We start from the raw sequence: 18,083 nt of genomic DNA on the forward strand, positions 1-18,083 counted from the left end.
TTTATTAGGTAAATAATTTTCAACTGTAAGAATGAGGGGATACTATATTTGAGTGGAAATTAGGCAGCGCTGAGTCTAAAGTGGATGATAACTCATAAAATGAGGTACAATTAAGACAGCTTTCATTCTTTCTTTCTTTTACAGTATAAAATCATGCAATTTAATGGAGTAGTTAGGTATCATAGGTAGTGTGCATTTGAAATGTCAGCTGCTTTAATGTTTAAGTATAATCAGATCAAAATCCATAAAATAACTTTTGCTGTTTTGAAATGAATATTACTCATGACAGGAAGCTTAGTAAAGAAACTAATTCTGTTACTTATGCTGCATTCATATAGAGTACACCAGGGGCACAGTGTAATCTCATTACCCGAATGCTGAGGTTTTTCACTTGTTACATTGATGACTTCCAGCATGTTTCACATGTTACATTTTCTTTTATCCACCATTCTTCCTTCTTGGAAATAAAAAGACAATCTATCACTGGAAATGAGACAATCATGTGTAGTTTTGTTTTTTAACATTATCCATATTACATTACAGTACATCCGTGGGTAATATAACTATTTAAGTTATGTAGATATTATTGCAGTGAACTTTCCTGGGCGAGACATATACATATTTCATTTTCATTACATTTCAGTCTGTGCAGGTGACATGCACACATTAGCCAAAACCTTGTGGTCTAATGGTTGGAGCATGGAAATCTCAGACAGGATTTCTGGGTTCTATGAAGACACAATCAGTCATAGAATTTATGCAGGTTTTTGTTTTTTTTTTTGGTCATGAATTATCTGGGAAGAGACTGATTATTTCAATCTCATTTAATTGGTAGTTATTTGGAGAAAAAAATCTTTATATAGATGTGATGGGGTGTAGCTACCATGAACTGATCCTGTAGGTGTTTGTGGTGCACTGCAGGTTGAAGAAGACATGCCCCTGTATTCTGGTTGGGAATTCCAAATCCGGGGATGGAATGAGATGAAGCAGTCCAGTTTATTTGGCAAGATTGCCAAGGCAGAAGGATACATACTGTAAACTCCCCCAAGGGAGCTGCAGGAGCCTCAGTCTTTGGAGACCAGGCACATCACGCCCCAGGCATCAGACAGCCTGTGAAGGTCTGGTGGGGGACTGAGTTGCTGCTGACAGATCGTGCCAGTTAATGACCACAGAGATCCAGAGGACCCATGGATTGTTGCAGTGGAACATCAGAGAGGAAGTGGCCAGGGGAAATAGATCCTATTCTGGCTATAAGAGCAAGAAATCAGTTAGTGTGTTTTGGGCAGCTCTCCATTGACAAAGTGGTGGAACAACACTCTATCACTGGTAAGGTCATAAACTACTAGCTGGTGGAGGGTTTGGGACTGGGTCCAACTAACTCTTGCCAAGCCCTCAATAGGGTGGCAGATGTGCCACCCTAGAGGCTTGCAGTTGTCTACTATTCAGTCTAGTTAGAACACTAGACTATCTGGATGTTGTGTTCACTGCTCTGCCTTACCAGAGGGCCTGAGCACCTCAGACTATCTTTGCTATTCCACCCTACCTGATAGCCTGAGCACCCAGATTGTTGCTTACCCTGCTTGAGATCCTGAAGCCCTCAGTGACAGACAAATACCTCAAAATAGAGTCTTAAAAGGACAGTAATGTATGGTTTCTGGCCTGATCTTCTACACAGGACTGAATGTCATGCAAAGCAAATGACTTTGTTACATGGCAACAAGGCTGGGGACAATGATCAGCCCTTCCCTAAACTCTTGTGTGAAACAAATCCATTCATACAAGTGTTTAGGGAAAAAGGAATGTAAATTGTTGAATCCAACAGCTTTTCTGGCATAGGGTTGCATGTTTATGATAACCTGTCATGGTGTGAACTAAGCCTTCAGGTCCCCGCTGAAGGCCCAAAAGCTCTACTACAGCCTGCCTGGAAAAGTGTAGTAGAGAGCACCTCCAAGGTGCCTGGAGCAGTTATATGGAAAGTAGTCGAGCAGGGCCCAGAAGGCTACTAAAGAAAAGCAGTTGGGGCAGAGTAATTTTAGTTTCCCAATGCAGCTGTAGCAATATGGATTGTGTGCTTGGCTGGCTGAGGTATCTACAAGACTCTGAACAGAGCAGAGTCCAGAGTTGGAGGAGGGATGGAGGAGAAGACTGGGGACATGAAGGAGTTGTGAATTGCCTGCTGGGACTCAACCAAAACAAGACTCTGATATAAGTTGAAGAATGTGCTGAAACCATGGTAAAGTGGCTCAGGGAATTGTAGTAGCAATGCATTTTATTTAAAAGGGTGTAACAGACGGCAGCTTTCTATAGGGACCCTGGGCTGGTACTTGCAGTAGAGGGAAGATCTGGGTCTCTCTTAACAGCCACTGGCAAGGTAGCCTGGATTTGTTACATCACAGAAAGGGGAGTGAACTCTGTTAGTGGCCCTGCTGATGAGTTGGGGCTAAGAAGACCAGACAGGCAAAGAGTTTTCAGGAAGGGAACTGCTTGAGGAGGAGGTACGTCTTGTCAAATCACTAAATTACCAAAGACCCCCAACAAACAGAGAGAGCACTGTGACATTCACTGAGACCAGGCCTGCCAAATGTGGAGGGGAGGAGAGGCAACGGAGACAGTTGTCTCTGGGCCCAGAGCTTCAGCTGCTGCTGCTGCCAAAGTAGTAGCAGTGACCTCTGGAGCTCTGGTTCCTTTTGAATGGCTAGTGCAGTGCAGCTCTGGGTGAGTGCAGCTCGTATGGAGCTGGGCGGAGGGGGTAATACCCTAGGCCTTGCCCCTTCTCCCATTGGGCCAACTACTTCTGGGGCATGGAACTGGACCCTCCTGCCAACTTGCCCCAGTGTTTGCAGCAGCTCTTAGCAACACTGACTAGGACAGGAGGCATGGAAAGAAAGAGTGCACCCCCTAGGCCTGCCAGTGGGAGCCAGAGGTAGGGGAGCAGCTTTCCCAGGGCTTGATGGTTTAAAAGGGCACAGGGCTCTGGGCTTTTTAAATCTCTGCTGAAGCCTTCAATAGCATGGTCTGAGAGGTGCTGAGGGTTGGGGGGAGAAACCCTTCCCCCCGAACCCCACCCCTTCCACCACTGCCACCTCCCTTATCCTTGCCTAGGTCCTGACAAAGTCTGACCTCTTTTTGTTACGTGTCTAATACTCATTCCATTGTCAGCTCTGTCACTGAGTTGCTATAGAAAACACAGAAAAGTCTCTTTGCCTTAGTTTTCTTCATCTTCAGAATGATATAAAGCATGTTTCTTTACTACATAGATGATGGAGTGAAATGAGTTTATAATTAATTATTGTTTGGAAAATGCTTTCATTTTTAGGAAAGAGTTGAGAAAAATGTTAATAGAAGGCAATTTATCTGATGAATTTAAGCATAAATTTAATTTCTGCTCCTGAATTATCAGGTTTTTGTTGATAAACCAGCAATCATCTATAAATACAATTATTGCATTAAAAAGACACAAAGGACTAGATTTACTAAGAAGTTGCACTAGCTAGGGCTATATCATAATGTGAATCACAACAGTTTAGTGTTATGTCTTCCTTTATTTCCATGCAGTCATATGAAGTGTTGTTCTGGATTTACAATTAGCAGTTTGTCCATTGCTAGTTTATCATGCATGCTAGTTCTACTTTTCACCCCCTGGGGTAAACTGGCAGAACATTTAAGCTATGTCTAGATTACAGGGATATGTCAACAGAAGTTTTGTCAGAAATATCTTCTGACGATGCTTCTGTCAACAGATCACAGCCAAACTGCCAAGTAGATCACAAGACCAATCCACTCTGTCAATAAAGAGTGGCTGGACTGCCCTGCTGCTCTCTAGACAGAACGGCCAACTGGATGCACAGTAGACAGGCCTGCCTGGTGATCTGGAAGACCAGTCTGTTGACAGAGGGGCCCCTGGAGAATCCACATGGCTTTTTAGTTGACACAGTCTGTTGAGAAAGGTGTTCTGGCTCGTGCGAGAGAGGCAGAAGGCTGTGAACAAAATTGCCATATTCTGTCAATTTACTATCAACAGAATGCATTTCTGGTGTGGATGCTCTGCAAGTTTTGTCTACATACCCAGGGTTTTGTTGACAAAAACTCTCTAATGTAGCCATAGCTTGCGAAAAGAGTGAGTCTAATTTGTTTTGCTCTGATCTGACTTTTTTTTTTTAAGCATTCTTCTTGTGTCTCTTAGAGAAAGGACTGGCTAAAGGATTCTCTCTCTCCGCTTGTACCATGTGGGATCTATTCTGTATGAACATCCTAGTGGGGCTTAAATGAAGATGATCTTATGTTGAGAGTACTGTGTTACCCTAACCTCCAGATTTCACATGTAGCCATGCACCTTCTGCACACCTGAGAGCTCCAAGGAGCATTTTGCCTCCTGAGACACTGTATCTCCTTTTGCGTTAGTCCTTTCCTGCTCCCCACATGCTGAGCTCTGCCTAAACAATATACTAGTACACTAAGCTTAAATATCACCCCAATTCAAGAAAATGTTTAAAGCTACACAAGGATCCCACTATGAGCATACAATTTTTGAATCATTTCAATGAATCACTCAAGGAAATGCTCAGTGTTCTATTCTCTCTCTCTGATCTATTCCCTTATATATAAACCCGGTTAAAGATGCTGCATGCAGGCAGTGTATATCACTAAATTATAACTGCTCTTCTAAAGCCCTCCCCCTGCATCCCATTGCTGCTATTTGGGCAACATTTTAATATTATTACACAGTAGGATGAGGACAAGTGATTGGTCTTTTGACTTTGTGCGAGCCCTCAAAACATGGACAGAGAATTAAAGGTTCTAATCCATGGGTGTCCAACCTTTTGGCTTGCCTGGACCGCATTGAGTGAAGATAGTCTTAGGCTGTGCACAAAATATATAATATAGTTAATGTATACAAATCACATCATAATGTTAAAAGTTTACGATCTTGTGTGGCCGCATTATTAGCTGTCCAGGGCTGCATGTGGCCCGCGGGCCTCAGGTTGGACACGCCTGTTCTAATCTGAGAATTAGGCCACTACTGCATACACAGAATATTCTTTCATTGCTACCCTGAAGAACTGACCTTTGAACTAGTGGGACCTGAATTCCTGAAAAATCCCCATCTCATCTTTCGTTGCAATTACCCATCATGGCCATAGCTCAGCCCAGATGTTGGGCGGCTAAGTGAATCACAGGATGATCTTTTATCATCAGCATAAGTGAACTCTCCCATCTATAACTTTTACAAATAATAAGAGGTGGGAGAAGAAAAGTAGAGAAGAAAAATGCATAATGCATGGTTATTTTTCTTTGCTCCATCACCTGGCATTTCTGTTCCTAAATAGCTCAGCTGTAATATTAACAATTACATGAATCATGCTACATGGTTTTAACATTCTCAGTGTTATATAATAATAGCATAGAAGTGTTTTTTTAGAAATCACTTTCATTATTACAGAGTGACTGTGAAACTGTTCTATTATTCAAGATTTTTTAACTATTTTCTGACTGGTACTCTCTTCTGTTTTTGGCAAAGCATCTCAGGAGAATTGTTTGCCACATAAACATCTTTCTTATTATTTTATTTTTGGCTCTTGCTTATATCTTACTTCCAAAATATACTTCCCATGGATTTTTGAAAGATTCAGATTGCATGCAAGCAGCATGCCCAAGTGTTTGTGTCTGCCATTTGCTATAGGCATTGATTCCTACCTCTCCGTAACAGGACAGAGATCGTTATTTTGGCTTGCTTAATGCTCAGTCACACTCCTTTTGAAGCCAATGGCAAAATTCATATCAGATCAGTGGTACAGGGTCAAGACCTGTGACTTCAGTGGATGACTTCACATGTTAAACTATGTGTGTGAAAAAAATCTACTGATTAATATCCAATAACTGCTCAATACCTAAAGAGTACCTGATCCCAAGAGAAGATCAGCATTTGCCATTCCTATTGGTATTCACCTACCTTTTCTAGATCCCTCTTAAGTTCTAACATTTTGTTGTTTTGATCATAGACATATGGCAGATTGGAGAGGTGCAGTTTTCCTTTGTCTGAGCCTCACTAACTTGTCAGATCATATTTTACATCTCTTATAGCAATTGTCTAAAGCATTTTGCTTTTACTAAATTGTATAGTACATAGAAATAATATTCTTTTCAAATAAATCACTAGTAAATAGCCAGGCCTGGAGTCAATAGGATCACTCGAGAACAGGAGATGTTCCAGAAGACTCCAGAGAGAAGACTGGAAAAGGGTTGATATAGTGCCCATCTATAAAAAGGGAAAAAAAGACAGCCCAGGAAACTACAGGCAAGTCAGTTTAACCACTATGCCAGGAAAGATAAAAGTAATGCAAGTGTAGGGAATGTGGCAGAAGGAATGCAGTGCTGCTGAAGGCTGGGAGGAATGAGTCTCCCAGAGGTCATCTGCATGAGAATGCAAAAGGTGTGCATGTTTGATACCTTTTCAGGCAAAGCCTAATGGGTAAGCCATGTAAGCGAAGTAAGCCATGAGATTTGGTCTATTGTAAACATGTAGTTGTAAAATCACAATTTAAGCTGACACTTAATGTGGGAGTTGTGAGATCTCACCAATGCTCTGGGTTGTTGTGGGGGACAGGGCAGTCGCCTTAGCTGTGTAAGACATCGATTACACAGGGCTCCCTGGTTTAAAGCATTGTGAGAGACAAGGGGAGGGGTACTGGTTGAGCCAGCTTGCTGAGTGCCTTGGCCCTGCCTATGCCTTGGCCATATAGCTATAAGCCTGGCTTGACTAACCCTCCCCACCTGTTAAAAGATAGAGCTGGATACTAGGGTGTTTGTGAAACCCCACACTAGAGATACCAAGAGCTGAAATCACAAAGTGGCAGCTGAGGCCACACAGAGCTGAAATCACTGGGTTCTGCCTTAGGGCAGTCCCAAGCAGTGGGGTTAGGACCGGCGGACAACAGCAGGACCAGCGGGCGACCGGTAGGAGCGGCGGAAGACGACGGCGGGCGGCCGGTAGGAGTGGCGGCAGATGATGGCGGGCGGCTGGTAGGAGCGGCGGTGAATGACGGCAACTGGCAGATGGCTGGTGACAGCAAGGGGAGGCTGCAGACAAGTGTACAGCTAGTATTGCCCTGGTGATGTATCTGTGGGCTTTGAGTTTGGGACTGCACCGCAGAGGGTACACCCTGTAACTGTATGTGTGTGGAAAAGGGCCAAGAACCCCAACAAGAGACTGGGTTCTACTGCATATGGGGATGGTATCTGGGTAAAAGGGGTTTTGTCTCTTCTGTGCTGAGATATACTGTATCTGTCACTGTAACCTTGGGGTAGGTTACGGTCATTAAACAAGCCATTTCTATCTCAGACTCTGTGCTTGCGGGAGGGGGGGGGGTGGAGAACCGCCTTACAGGCACCCAGCACGGGGGTGAAATTGTCCCAGGCCACTGGGTGGGGGCTCGAGCCGGTTGATTGTATCCTTAATATGAAAAACCCACAAGAGTTGAACCCGGCCCTTCTGGCAGGCATCTGGCGTTAACAGAAGGGTTACATAAGTGGGGGCTCGTCCGGGATCTCTTTTGCTGGGTAGTACCCCTCGCAAGCACACATATATATATATAACATTGTAAGAACATAAGAACATAAGAATGGCCATACTGGGTCAGACCAAAGGTCCATCGAGCCCAGCATCCCATCTGCCGACGGTGGCCAATGCCAGGTGCCCCAGAGAAGGAGAACAGAAGACAATGATCAGTGATTTATCTCCTGCCCTCCATCTCCTGCCCTTGTTCTGAAGGCTAGGGCACCATACTTTATCCCTGGCCAATAGCCATTTATGGACCTAACCTGCAAAAATTTATCAAGCTCTTTTTTAAACCCTAATAGAGTCCTGGCCTTCACAGCCTCCTCGGGCAAGGAGTTCCACAGGTTGACTGTGCGCTGTGTGAAGAAAAATTTCCTTTTATTAGTTTTGAACCTACTACCCATCAATTTCATTTGGTGTCCCCTAGTTCTTGTATTATGGGAAAAGGTAAATAATTTTTCTATATTCACTTTCTCCACACCATTCATGATTTTATATACCTCTATCATATCGCCCCTCAATCGCCTTTTTTCCAAACTGAAAAGTCCCAGTCTCTCTAGCCTCTCCCCATATGGGACCTGTTCCAAACCCCTAATCATCTTAGTCGCCCTTTTCTGAACCTTTTCTAATGCCAATATATCTTTTTTGAGGTGAGGAGACCACATCTGCATGCAGTACTCGAGATGTGGGCGTACCATAGTTTTATATAGGGGAAGTATGATATCTTTTGTCTTATTATCGATCCCTTTTTTAATAATTCCTAACATCCTATTTGCCTTACTAACTGCCGCTGCACACTGCGTGGATGTCTTCAGAGAACTATCCACTATAACTCCAAAATCCCTTTCCTGATCTGTCGTAGCTAAATTTGACCCCATCATGTAGTACGTGTAATTTGGATTATTTTTTCCAACATGCATTACCTTACACTTACCCACATTAAATTTCATTTGCCATTTTGCTGCCCAATCACTCAGTTTGCTGAGATCTTTTTGTAGTTCTTCACAATCCCTTTTGCTTTTGACTGTCCTGAACAACTTGGTGTCATCTGCAAACTTTGCCACCTCACTGCTTACCTCATTTTCTAGATCATTGATGAACAAGTTGAACAGGATCGGTCCCAGGACTGACCCCTGGGGAACACCACTAGTTACCCTCCTCCATTGTGAAAATTTACCATTTATTCCCACCCTTTGTTTTCTGTCTTTTAACCAATTCCCGATCCATGAAAGGACCTTTCCTCCTATCCCATGACCACCTAATTTACATAAAAGCCTTTGGTGTGGGACCGTGTCAAAGGCTTTCTGGAAATCTAGGTATATTATGTCCACTGGGTGCCCCTTGTCCGCATGTTTATTAACCCCTTCAAAGAATTCTAATAGATTAGTTAGACATGACTTCCCTCTGCAGAAACCATGCTGACTTTTGCCCAACAATTCGTGCTCTTCTATGTGCCTTGCAATTTTACTCTTTACTAGTGTTTCTACTAATTTGCCTGGTACTGATGTTAAACTTATCGGTCTATAATTGCAGTTGTTAAGAAGCAGTTGTTGTTGCGGGATAAGCTAGAGTTTATACCATGGCTGGCCGTATGCTAGAAGAGTGGTGTGAGGAGTTGGGTATTGACCCTAGAAATTGTCTATTAGTTTTAGGGATACCTGAGGGTATGGAAGATGGCCCAATTGAGGCCCTTCTAACAAAAGCCATTGATTCTCTAACGAGGTGTCGCATACGGGGGCGTAGACCTCAAGTGGACGACAAAGCATTTGTGGTGCTATGTGAATTGTCAGTAGCTGTGGACTCTTTGCAGATCCCAAGTGAGATAAAGATTCCCACTGGCACTTTGAAAGTTGTGATCGCCAAGGCCTTTGCAACAGGCCCCGCTTCACATGCTGTATTTGAGGAGAAGATGACAGCCTTTTTGGCACAGGAAGGAAAGACTATGGCTGACGTGTCAAGTCTACTGAGTGCTGAACCATCGGCCCCTGGCCCTTCTATGGATGTATGGGCCAAAGCTTTGGGACAAGCATTGGAGAAGGTCCTGCAACCTCATCATGAATCTAGTTCATACCGTAAGTTACGCTTATTTTCAGGTGGTGCGGTCCCAATACCCGGGGAAGAAGCGTTTGAACCCTGGTTAGAACATACCATTGAAATGCTCCGAGAGTGGGCAGTACCTGAAGCTGAGAAGAGAAGGCGACTGATAGAGAGTCTCCGGGGTCCCGCGCTGGATGTCATTCGCACGTTGAAGCTGGGTAATCCGGAGGCTAGTGCAAATGACTGCTTAGAAGCTCTCAATCATGCCTTTGGGAGGACTGAAGATTCGGAGGAAGTTTATTGCAAATTCTTGAGCACCAGACAACAGAGAGGCGAAAAGTTATCAACCTATGTTCAGAGGTTGGAGAAACTACTGCAGAGAGTTGTCTTGCATGGAGCCATCCCAGCGGAGCACATGGATCGATCTCGAGTGTCCCAAATTGTGAGGGGAGCGCAATACCAGCACCCAATCCTATTCCACCTTCGGTTAAGGGAACGACTGGCGGCCCCACCCAGCTATTCGCGATTGATCAAAGAGATCCGAGAAGAGGAAGAAAGGCAGGCCACCAGTGAGAGCGGGGACAGTCAACCATCCAAACATGGCAGCACGGCCCCCTCGCAACTCCCCAAAACGTTGATGGTGAACAGTGGAGAGGAGCTTGCCCAAAGAGTGCAAGACCTGATGGTGCAGGTGGATGAACTGAGGGGTGCTGTAGGTTCAGCCCGGGCACCAGGGAGTGGTGAACAGCTAGCAGCAGCGGTCCATAAGACTGGGCTCAGGACAGCTACTTCTGCAGGCCGGCCAAGTATAGGATCCTTCTTCTGCTACAAATGTGGTCAGGAAGGACACACTGCAGCAAGATGTCGAAATAAGGAAAATCCAACACTGGTGTACCAAAAGCTGAGGGCCACCTGGGAAAAGTCAGGAAACGGCTACAGGGTCTGGGAAAGGAGCCGCCCACACCCTCGGGAAGCGAGGGCTCCCCTAGAAGAGACAGACCCATGGCTTTCCCACGAGGACTAATAGGACCTAGAGCAGAAGTCAATGTGAAAATAGAAGGGGTGGAATGTACAGCCATCCTTGATACAGGGTCTCAAGTGACGATCATATTCCAGTCATTCTATCAACAAAGGCTTGGGCACCTGCCTATCCAGCCATTGACAGGTCTCGGCCTGTGTGGACTCAGCCTGAATGAATACCCCTATGCGGGGTATATCATTGTGCATCTAGAGTTCCCAGAAGATGTGGCGGGGGTAAGAGAGGAGGTGGACACAGTTGCCTTAATATGCCCTGAACCCAAGGGGATCTCTGACGTGTCGGTGCTCATAGGGACCAACTCCAGTCTCTTTAAAGTACTGGCAGAATATTGCAGACGACGGGCCAGGGACCAATACCTGAGCACCCTGATGATTCATGCACTTAGTGCTGAAGCCTACAAAAAATTTGAGGATTCTAAACAGGAGTTGCCTGAACTACCAATGGGTACCCTGAGGTATGCGGGCACAACTCCCATAGTAGTGCCTGCAAGGACAGAGCAAGAGGTGCTCACTAGGAGTACCTGGCTAAAGAGCAGTGGAGGGACTCTAGCTATGGTAGAGCAACCAGCTGATGGAGGCCTTCCTGAAGGAGTGCTGGTTCCCAGTGGAGTTATAGCCTTACCCGCTGAAGCCCAGGAAGAGTTGACTATACTAATCGCTAAAGAGACGAGTCGTGATATTGTTGTAAAGCGAGGGCAAAAGATAGCAGACCTTTTTGAGCCCGATGCAGTGGTAAAGCCCCAGTGTGGTATTCCGGCCCCAATGATAGATCCAGAAAAATTCGACTTTGGAGATTCACCACTGTCTGAGGAATGGAAGACACGGTTAAGGGAAAAGCCTTGCAAGAGAACAAAGATATTCTCACGGCATGAGTGGGATGTGGGATGTGCAAAAGGGGTTGAACATAACATCAGGCTGCATGATTCTTGACCCTTCCAGGAGAGATCTAGGAAGATCGCCCTTTCTGAGATGGAAGATGTGCGACAGCATCTTCAAGAGCTGGCAGAGAATGACATCATTACAGAGTCCCGCAGCCCATATGTTTCACCCATTGTTGTGGTCCGTAAAAAGAATGGAAAAATCCGGATGTGTATTGATTACTGCACCCTAAACAGCCGTACAGTGACTAACCAGTACACTATGCCTCGGATCCAAGATGCCTTAGACTGCCTGCTAGGAAGCCAGTGGTTCTCAGTTTTAGACCTTCGAAGTGGATACTATCAGATTCCTTTGGGGGAACAAGATAAAGAGAAGACAGCCTTCATCTGCCCATTAGGGTTCTACCAGTTCGAACACATGCCGCAAGGGATTTCCGGGGCACCAGCCACATTCCAGCGTCTTATGGAGAAAGTTGTAGGAGACATGAACCTACTGTAAGTCTTGGTTTACTTGGATGACCTGATCGTATTCGGAAGAACATTGGAGGAGCATGAAGAAAGACTTCTTAAGGTCCTCGACCGGTTGGAGGCCTATGGGTTGAAACTTTCTATTGACAAATGTCAGTTTTGTAGAACATCGGTGAAGTATGTGGGTCACATTGTGTCCCAGGAAGGTGTGAGTACTGATCCAAACAAAATAGAGGCACTGGTCACATGGCCACGTCCCAACAATTACCGAGAGCTTAAAACCTTTCTTGGATTTAGTGGATATTACCGTAGATTTGTGGAACGTTATGCGTCCATTATCAAGCCTTTAAATGATCTCACTCGTGGATACCCGCTCAACAAGAGCAAGGCTAAGACCAAGGGTAAGCGGGGGGCCCTCAAGACTGCCAGGGCAGAAGTGCCGTGGCCCTCTAGAACCTTTTGGATCACAATGGGATGACAGGTGTGAGAAAGCTTTCCAAGAGATCATTAACTGCCTAACTCATGCTCCAGTCCTCGTGTTTGCTGACCCAAACAAACCCTTTATCTTGCATATGGATGCCAGTTTGGAAGGGTTAGGGGCGGAGTTATACCAAGACGTGGACGGCAAACATAGGCCTGTGGCCTTCGCTAGCGGAGGATTGTCTGACAGTGAGACCCATTACCCGATCCACAAGCTGGAGTTCTTGGCCTTGAAGTGGGCCATCACTGAGAAGTTTCGTGACTACCTATATGGTGCTAAGTTCCAAGTATGGACAGACAACAATCCATTAACATATGTATTGACAAGTGCTAAGCTGGACGCCACTGGGCAGAGATGGGTGGCTGCCTTGGCCAGCTACGAGTTCAGCCTACAGTACCGATCGGGCAGAAGCAACATTGACGCCGATGCATTGTCACGATGCCCACAGCCACCAGAGATTGCTGAGATTCCTCTAGATGGAGTAAGAGCCATTTGCAATGGAAGTTATCACAAGCCCCAGGCCCCTGAGAGTTGCATTGCTGAAACTCTAGGTTTACCACCCGAGAGTGTGCCGTCGGCCTCTGTGAACTATATTGCGTTGGATCAATCGCCATTGCCTAGGCTCAAGGCAGCGGACTGGCAAAAAGCCCAGTTGCAAGATGCCGACATCCGTGACACCCTACTCGCAAAAAGAGAGGGGCAAGACCCTCGAACCATTGTTCCCTCCACTCCGGGAAGTAAAATACTACTAAGGGAGTGGAACAAACTGAGACTGATACAAGGCGTGCTGCACCGGGTCACCGTAGATCCATTGCAAAATCAACGAACACAACTGGTACTACTGACCAAGTACAGGGTTCTGGCCATGAGGGCTCTGCATGATGATTTCGGACATTTGGGTATGGAAAGAACACTTGAGCTTCTCCGTAATAGGTTCTATTGGCCCCGGATGGCTGAGGATGTACGCAGGAAATGTGAGACGTGTGCTCAATGTGTTCAACGCAAAACTCTGCCCACTAGAGCAGCCTATCTGCAGAGCATCACGACCAGCAAACCCTTGGAACTGGTATGCATTAACTTCTTGTCTCTGGAGCTGGATAGGAAGAATATTGGAAACATCTTAGTGGTAACTGATCACTTTACCCGATACGCTCAGGCCTACCCCACACGGGACCAGAGAGCCACCACTGTGGCACGGGTATTGTGGGAAAAGTACTTCTCAGTGTTTGGACTCCCAACTCGGATACACTCTGACCAAGGGCGAGACTTTGAAAGTCAACTCTTAAAGGAGGTGCTAAGATTGGCAGGAATAAAGAAGTCCAGGACAACCCCTTACCACCCGCAAGGGGACCCTCAGCCAGAACGGTTTAACCGAACCTTATTGGATATGCTGGGGACATTGCGCCCGGAGCAGAAAGCGGCCTGGAGTCAACATGTTGCTTTTTTGGTGCATGCCTACAATGCCACAAAGAATGATGCTACGGGAACCACCCCGTATTTGCTAATGTTTGGACAAGAGCCCAGACTACCAATAGACTTGTGTTTCGGGGTGTCAGGGGATGGGGAAGGCTATAAGACACATTTGCAGTATGTTTCCCGACTAAAGGAAAAGCTGCGGGATGCCTACTGTTTGGCTACGGCAGCTGCCTGCAGGAACACAGATCGTAACAAACACCGGTATGATGCAAGAGTGCGCCCTCAGGAGCTCCAACCTGGGGACCGAGTTCTCCTGCGGAATCTAGGGGTTGCTGGTAAACACAAGATTGCCGATAGATGGAAGGCAACACCCTACCTGGTGGTGAAAAGACTTAAGGACCTACCTGTTTACAAGATTAAACCTGAGAGCCGATCAGGGCCAATAAAGACCGTACATAGGAATCTCCTACTGCCTGTGGGATAGTTGGTTGGTGCATCTGCAGAGATGGACTATGACATACGACCAGGTGCAAGGTCACATCCATTACCCAACACAGGCAGTGGGTGCAGTGGAGATGATTTTCCCTTATACAGCACCTTCGAAAGTGATTCTAAAGAAAATGAAATTCCCATGGAACACCCTAGAGTGGGAACTGGATCCCAGAGTCTATTGCAGGAACCTGGGAAAAGGGCAACACCTTTGGCACTGAATCCCAGAGCAAAAGTGTTTAGGCCCCGGCCTGGGGACCCTCCTTCCACAACAAGACTAGTCTGGGATAATAAACCTGCCCCAACTGCTGACAGTTTGAAGGAGAACCAGGCATGTGCAGATACACCCCCATAAGCTGACGGAGACATTTTTGTTCAGGATATCCCAGTCTGTGAGCAAGAGACACAAGGACCAACGCGGGTGGAGGGGGAGTCCCCGGGTGGATGCCCCTTGCCCCTGCTGCCAGAGGAGGACCCTGCCCCTGTTATCCCCATCCTCAATAGGCGAGATAGAGCCATAAAGCCCATAAACAGACTAACTTATGAGGCACCTGGAGTAGTTGGGAAGGATGTAATACATCTGGCACACAGACTTGTGGAAGCCATAGTGAGCTTTCTGGCCATTAGAGGGGAATTCATGTGAATGTTATAATCAAAACAGTGTTTTGCCAGGACGTCAAATTCTCAGCTGGGGGGAGGATGTAGGGAATGTGGCAGAAGGAATGCAGTGCTGCTGAAGGCTGGGAGGAATGAGTCTCCCAGAGGTCATCTGCATGAGAATGCAAAAGGTGTGCATGTGTGATACCTTTTCAGGCAAAGCCTAATGGGTAGCAAGTAAGCCATGAGATTTGGTCTATTGTAAACATGTAGTTGTAAAATCACAATTTAAGCTGACACTTAATGTGGGAGTTGTGAGATCTCACCAATGCTCTGAGTTGTTGTGGGGGACAGGGCAGTCGCCTTAGCTGTGTAAGACATTGATTACACAGGGCTCCCTGGTTTAAAGCATTGTGAGAGACAAGGGGAGGGGTACTGGTTGAGCCAGCTTGCTGAGCGCCTTGGCCCTGCCTATGCCTTGGCCATATAGCTATAAGCCTGGCTTGACTAACCCTCCCCACCTGTTAAAAGATAGAGCTGGTTACTAGGGTGTATGTGAAACCCCACACTAGAGATACCAAGAGCTGAAATCACAAAGTGGCAGCTGAGGCCACACAGAGCTGAAATCACTGGGTTCTGCCTTAGGGCAGTCCCAAGCAGTGGGGTTAGGACCGGCGGACAACAGCAGGACCAGCGGGCGGCCGGTAGGAGCGGCGGCAGGCGGCTGGTAGGAGCGGTGGCGGCGGTAGACAACGGCGACCAGCGGGCGGCCGGTGTGAACGACAGCGACTGGCAGACGGCTGGTGACAGCAAGGGGAGGCTACAGACAAGTGGACAGCTAGTATTGCCCTGGTGATGTATCTGTGGGCTTTGAGTTTGGGACTGCACCGCAGAGGGTACACCCTGTAACTGTGTGTGTGTGTGGAAAAGGGCCAAGAGCCCCAGCAAGAGACTGAGTTCTACTGCATATGGGGATGGTATCTGGGTAAAAGGGGTTTTGTCTCTTCTGTGCTGAGATATACTGCATCTGTCGCTGTAATCTTGGGGTAGGTTATGGTCATTAAACAAGCCATTTCTATCTCAGACTCTGTGCTTGCGACCGGGGGCGGAAGAACCGCCTTACAGGCACCCAGCACGGGGGTGAAATTGTCCCAGGCCACTGGGTGGGGGCTCGAGCCGGTTGATTGTATCCTTAACAGGAAAACCCCACAAGAGTTGAACCCGGCCCTTCTGGCAGGCATCTGGCGTTAACAGAAGGGTTACACAAGAATTCTTCTTCAAACATCTGGAAGTAAATAAGGTGATAGGTAACAGCCATAATGGATTTGTGAATAACAAATCATGCCAGATAAATGTGATAGCTTCTTTGATTGCATAATAAGTCTTGTACATAAGGGAGAGGTGGTGGATGTGGTATACGTAGACTTTAGTAAGGCATTTGACACAGTCTTGCATGATCTTATCAATAAACTAGGCAAATATAACTTACATGGGGCTACTATAAGGTGGGTGCATAATTAGCTGATTAATTGTACTCAGAGAGTAATTATTAATGGTTCACAGTCATGCTGGAAGAGCACAAGTGCACTTCTGCAGGGGTCTATATTGGGACTGGTTCTACCCAATATCTTCATGAATGATTTAGATATTGTCAAAGAGAATACACATATTAAGTTTGCAGATGATACCAAACTGGGAGGGTTTGCAACTTCTTTGGAGGATGGCGTCAGAATTCAAAATGATCTGGACAAACTGGAGAAATGATCTGAGGTAAACAGAATGAAATTAAATAAGGACAGATGAAAAGTACTCCATTTAGGAAGGAAAAATCAGCTTCATACATACAAAATGTGAAGGAACTGTCTAGAAAAGAGTACTGCAGAAAGGGATTTAGGGGTCATAGTGCTCAGGGAGTCTGTGGCATTTCTATCACTGGAGATATTTTAGAGCAGGCTATGTGGACATCTATCGGGGATGGTCTATATGGTGCTTTGTCCTGCCATGAGGGCAGGGGATTGGACTTGATGACTTCTTTAGGTCCCTTCCAGTTCTATAATTCTATGATTCTATGAAATGCTAAAAATATAAGATATTGCTAGAAACACAAATTAATTATTTGCCTTAGTCTTAGTCTGCCTTTTTACTGACAACTGTGCACTTATGGCACACAAGGATTCTGATCTCCAGATTATTGTCAACAAGTTTGCTGGAGCCACTTGCCTTTTTGGTTTGACCATCAGCCTAAGAAAGACTGAGGTACTGTTTCAGGCTACTCCAAGATCTTCTGCTCTACCCACTTCAATATCTATTGATGGAACAAAGTTAAAAACAGTAGACAAGTTCAAGTACTTCAGTGGTGTAATAGCCAGTGATGGCTTCCTTGACAATGAAATCAGTGACAAGATCTGCCAGGCCAACCAGGCCCTGGGATGTCTGAGAGCACGAGCGTGGAATCAGCACAATATCCAACAGTACACTACACTGAAAGTGTGCAAGGCTGTAGTCCTGACCAGTCTCCTGTATAAATGTGAAACCTGGACCTTGTACAAAAAACATGTGACACTGCTGGAGCTCTTCCACACACATAGCCTGAGGTCAATACTGCACATTCGATGGCAAGACAGAGTCATGAACCTGGAAGTGCTTGACGGAGCAAGAATCACAAGCATTGAAGCCCTGATTCTGAAAGCCCAGTTTTGCTGGACAGGGCACATCATATGAATAGAGGATTCAAGACTCCCTCAACAACTCCTCTATGGTGAACTGTCCCAGGGCAAAAGGAGTCAAGGTAGACTTCGTAAGAGGTATAAAGACTGCATGAAGGCCAAAACTGCTCATGCTGGATTGAAACCAAAGTAGCTAGAGCAGCATGGAGACAATGGAACAGGCTGATGTGATTTCCTACGACGTGTATGACAGCTTCGAAGGGCAGCAATGCATACACCTGATTGATGCTCGTGAGACGGGGAAAGCAACAGCAGCTGCTGCACCAACAGAGCCAGGACAATTCCCTTGCTGCTACTATGAACGCACATGTCATTCAAAGCTTGGACTTCTCAGACACATGCAAGTGCACAACCAATGAGCCCATGCAAGCTCAAGATGTCATTGTCAAACACAATGG

This window comes from Carettochelys insculpta, chromosome 6, assembly GCF_033958435.1.
Source record: "Carettochelys insculpta isolate YL-2023 chromosome 6, ASM3395843v1, whole genome shotgun sequence".
Classification (NCBI taxonomy): domain Eukaryota; kingdom Metazoa; phylum Chordata; order Testudines; family Carettochelyidae; genus Carettochelys; species Carettochelys insculpta.